This window comes from Pinus tabuliformis, chromosome 2_1 (genome assembly GCF_031772625.1).
Source record: "Pinus tabuliformis cultivar Carrire ecotype Pingquan chromosome 2_1, CPIR1, whole genome shotgun sequence".
Taxonomy (NCBI): Eukaryota; Viridiplantae; Streptophyta; class Pinopsida; order Pinales; family Pinaceae; genus Pinus; species Pinus tabuliformis.
In genome coordinates, this window is record NC_142299.1 from 510197374 (window position 1) to 510202921 (window position 5548).

Here is a 5548-nt window from a genome sequence, read left to right on the forward strand (position 1 = left end):
ACATCAATGCACACAAACTGAGAGTGTAGACAAAAAATATGCACATAAACTCAAGTTGGAGACAAACTGACATGTTCTCATTGTCAAAGAACTAGTCATTTAGAAGATCAGTGTTTTGATCTCCATCCTTGTCACCATTGTGGCAAGTAGAATCATTCATCCGAGATATGCTACAAACAAGACCAACTTGCCAGATTAAAGATCGATTATTCATGGATTGATCCATGGGAATGGTCATCCACAGCCAGAAGATTGTACAAGTTTTACAATTGAATTCACTCTCATATATTGCAGCTAATAGTCAAATGAAGATGGCAGTCTCGTCCAGTTGAACGGGGGAGTACACCAGCGAAATACTCATCCACCTATGGGGGGGAGTTGAGATATATTTTGGAGACGATTGACTCTCCTTTCAGTTGACAAAGGGGGGAAAATGGCAATGAAATTGACAAGTGGTTGTCAGACTGGAAGTCTCAACAACATCAGCGAAGCAACCAGTGGGCATCTTCATTAGCCAGTGGGCGATCGTCATCAGAAAATACGCCAGTGGGCATTCATCAAATTGTGTCAGTGGACACCAGACGTTGTTTTCAAGCAAAGGATAGTTGGATCCTTTTGTGGCTTGGCACATGATGGATTTGTGAAGCGAAATTCAAAGATGAATCAGACATACAACTGATTCATGTTCTCTTCAGATTTGAGTTTTTTCAACATCCAACTTTGGCAGTTTTTTAGGAAAATGTTTTTCTGAGGATAAACTTGAGAACTTGGAAGATGATTCCTTTTTCGTTTTGGATTTATAATTGAGGGGGGAATGTTAGCCTCACTCTCTTAAAAATCAATAATAAATCCAATTAAATAAATAAAATCATGAGAATTCCTCAAACCAAGGATTCTAGTTTGGATGAGAGATTCTCTCCAACTAGCTCTCTTAAATTAGCGTGTAAGTTGAGAAATTGTCTCAACCAAGTGAGTCTAAGATAGACGCACTATATTAAGACCACTCACTCATGTATTTAAATGTATTATTAAATTATTTGAACAAGAGAGAATTACATGAGCATGAGAGACCACATGATGGCTCTCTGCCGTTTCTGCCAGTTTAATATTTGTGTGTTAATTTGTTGTCAATATGGTTATATGGCTATGTGATTCTTCTTCAAAAATGTGCATGGGAGACATTATGCGGATGCATGGTGGGGTGTAGACACACTGCGACCTAAATACATGCAAGAACAAACTTTTGAACTATGGAAATATGCAAACCTAAATAATGAAGAAAAAAATTATTTGCAATTGTGCTTGCCATGTAAGACTCCTTCAATGGCTAATGGATAAGATCGTGTGATACAAATTAGTGATGTGAAAATTGTAAAATATATTGGTTTTGAATGTGTGCAACATAGTGATAGAGAGCCTGGAAAGATTCAACACATTTATGATCAGAAGTGGAACTAACCTCAAGACTATGAGAACCTGACATAACCATCACCTCGGGCTCAAGCTCTTCGATAGCTTGGGGGAGTTACAATTCACCAGAATATGGGTCATCAAAGATCAGTGGATTAGAATGATTGACAGTAGAAAAACCAGAATCGTGACCAAATGAATTAATGAAAATATCACGACAGCCATGATTACAAAGCTCAATATTACAAATAGCAACATCCTCGTGATCTAATGAATCATAAAGAGGGGATGATGGAGAATGCGAAATTTAACCCTCTATATTTTTAGAAAGATAAGATGAGAGATTGGGAGGGCTAGGAAGAAAATATTTTTCCTCTCCATATTAAATTCCACGTGTTCTGAAAATGATTGAAAGTAGTAACATCAACAAAAACTCAATTTTCAGAAGATTTAACAAGAATGATAGAATCGTGGAAAATGTTAGGATAATTCAGATGAGGTGTGGGAGGAAGGTGTTAATCCTTCATCGCATACTCTTCTTCATATTTAGACTGCCACACATACTCATTGAAAATCATATCACAGGTTGGATGTTCAACGCCAACTCCATATAGAACTTGATCGTTGTGAACATTAAAAGAGAGATTCAAAACACGTGAACACAACTCATGAAAATCTAGAGGATTAGAGGGACCAAGTAATGGAGGAGAAGGAGATAAAACTTCATCACAAAAATGAGATTTGCAGTCCAAATCTACATTGTAATTCTGAGTATGTGAGGTGTGAAAATATGGTCGTAGATAAACGGATGAATTCTTAACTTCTCCCCCCTCAACTTTTAGAACTAGAGTTCTTTGATGAGAAGGGGACAAAGGGTCACTTAGAACAACAACCTCATCCATCGCAGATTTAGAAGCTCTAATACTAACGTATTTTTGGAGAGGTTCGAAAGATTCAATCTCATGTGCATTTTCTGAAATGTGAACAAGATACAGGAATCTGTCTACCAAGAAATACAAATCAACATCATCTTTAGGAAATTCAAAGAAAAAATGAATAAAACGATCATGAAAATCCTAAACAAATTCATTAGGTGCTTTTCACAAATTCAAAATTTTCTTGCATAGAGTTTTACAATCACAGAAGCCAAAATCATAACACAAATCTATGAAAAGTTGTTCTAAAGAGTGAATGGAATGATTAGGAAATGTGTTACACCATTCTCATACACGCCCTTCGAATGTGAGAATGAACAACATACAACTAACATCCTCACAGTGGATATTGTGCTTTGTGTAGAAATCAAGAAACTATGTGGTGTGCTCAAATATGGTTGTTTCACCCTCACAATTGAATTTCAAATTAGACAAGTCATCAATAATTCTTGCCGAATATTTTATATTTACGAGTCTAGAAAAACATGTCGAGGTTATGATTTGAGGAGAAGTCATTAAATGTGTATAGAAATTCAAAACAAACTTCAAGGGCTTAGATTATCATTTGGACATCCTTCTAGTGCCAGAAATGTTGACAGTGCTAGACCTGCCAACATTCAAGGAATCTCCCTGATAAGAAATCCCAACTAGACCTCACACCATTTGGAGTAGGACTCCTAGTATTGGGTGGTAATGTTATTCCTTGACTTTGAAAATGCGCAGAGTGAAGTACCCTAACTTTGGTGAGAGCAAGTGTGTGACGTTGCAGAAAGTCAAGTGTGATACATGAATGTTCCAATAGATGAAGGGAAAGGGAAGTGTGCCCGTTGGAAGCCTGTAATAGTACATAGATAACACACGAGCAAAATTACATCATGAGCTAACATGCGGAATAGTCCACAAGTTAAGGTGACAAATTAATACAACAACACACATTCAACAAGATTCGTACAAATGAAAATGAAATAGGTCATAAGCGTAAGAATAAGTTAAATAACATACATTGAAAATACAATAAGAATAGTCCTACTATATTCACAGAGTTACATTCACACATACACCATTGATGGACCACTAGCCCCAATAGTAGAACATTAATCTTAAGAACACATTCTCCTCCAAAGAAGTATACTTGCTCTACGCTACACAAAAGACAAGGCTCTTCATAATACTCCGAAGGTCCTTCTAAGCCTAATCCTAGCCAAAAGCTTGACTCCAAACAGCTTGTTTAATGAGTTATGAGGTTGTATTTATAACAAGAGTGGGTGACTCTTCAACTCCCCTTTGTGACCTTTGGACTACCCTCATGACTCTTTAACTTATTTACCAAATAACTCATTACATTACATCATGACTCTTCACTTACAACATAATTACAAATAATATTACATTTTACACTTGGACCCATATAAGACAAAATAGGGTGGAGACAACTTGACAGACTAACAAGACACAACACTATGATGCTTGAGTTTGGGATAGCTCTAGCTCAACAACCTCCACTTGCTACTTCTTGGTCACATATTATTGACAAGATCGGTACTATGTGATGACATCTCCAAAATTGCATAATTGTGTCTAGATGGAAGCAGACTCTAGTCTCCATGACGCGTGTGAAATGTCTTGGAACCAATTTCAAGTTCATTCTGAAGCATGAGAAAAATTGTTCTGATTTGAACATGACCACTGATGTAGTTCTACATGTTCTGTCTATTCAGCTCCAAATCTTCCTTGGCGGCAATCTATCTCAGCTACTCCAAGTTGCTGGAAAATGTAACTATGTTCAGTCTTCAATAATGCACTTGAGTCATCATGTAATGTACTTGTCAAATGAATAAATAAAATAATTTTCATTATTATTGTTGTGACTTATTAAAGCAGGGGTTTCATTCTTGGGTCACAACATTTTAGGTCAAAGTTCCCATTAAGGACTTCTATGATTTATTCTGAGTCTATATAATTATTATACATTTAAAGAGGCCCTTCTTGGGCTTTTGAATCATGTAAATTGGTTTAGTATTGACTCAAATATGATTTATGGAAACTCGACACCATGTCAGCCTAATATAATATCAAGTTGGCCTAAGGACCCATTTTAACCCATAAGAAGCCTACAAGAGGAAGGACTACGAATTGATTTCAAGTATCACTTCTCATTCTCTCTCTTTCAAGTAGAAGTACAAAAATCTATTTGTCCGGAAGAAGTGTGAAGTAGGAGGCCGAAAACATCTGCTTCTAGGATGTCGAAGAGAATGTGAGTTTTGGGAGTGTAAGGAGTTAAGGAGAAATGAAATTTTGGTGGTGGTATCTCTCTATTTAATGTTTTGGATTGGGAGAATGAAGTCTCCCAAGTTGGATTGATGTCAGAATCCATGAGCTACTGCAAGTTGCTGCATAGTCGAAGTTGCTGGAAAGAGATAAATCTTCTGGACGCTGACACGTTGTGGAGGAAAGTTTTGGTCAAAGTCTATGGTGAAGAGTCCCAAAGAATAATATTGAAAGGAAGAATTAATTTGACTGGGTTTTCCCCTCGAGTGGAGTTTTTCCTGGCATGTGCCTACATCTTGTGTTCACTATTTTATGTGTTGCTGCTTTGTGTAATTACTTGATGAAATAAAGAAAGAAGATATAAAGCATCGTAATAACAAGTAACATCACAAGTAATTATCAAGATAAAGAAAAGATTTACTTCCTTTCTAATTTTCTAACATGTTATCATGGGTTTGGTGACGAAAGAAGAAAAAGGCAGATCCATTCATAGACACTATCTCAGGGAAGCAATTTATCATATTAAATCATGGTTTTCATGGAAAGAACGATGGAGAGCGTGAAGGCGTCCAATGGTTTCGAACCCTCATCATTCACCAGTTTTCTCAAGGAGTTTCGGAGGTTCAGGCCTCGATACCTCATGCAATGGGCATGCGGGTCGGATCCAGCGTGGGGAGTTTGGGAATTGTTTTCATGTATCGAACGCACTGGGGAGGTAACCCATGTTCTTGGGGTTTACGGAGACGGCGAGGGAGGGAAGGACGCAGACCGCGCCCCTCTCAGCATCGATCCTCTGAGAAGGTTAACTGAATACGTCGAGGGTAGGGATCTGTGTGCTCGATCCTCACGGCAAGGTATACATCGGGTTCAAACAGAGAGGCCCTCATCGGTAGACCACCGCGGTGCATGGCCATACGCGGAAGCTCCCGGGGTGA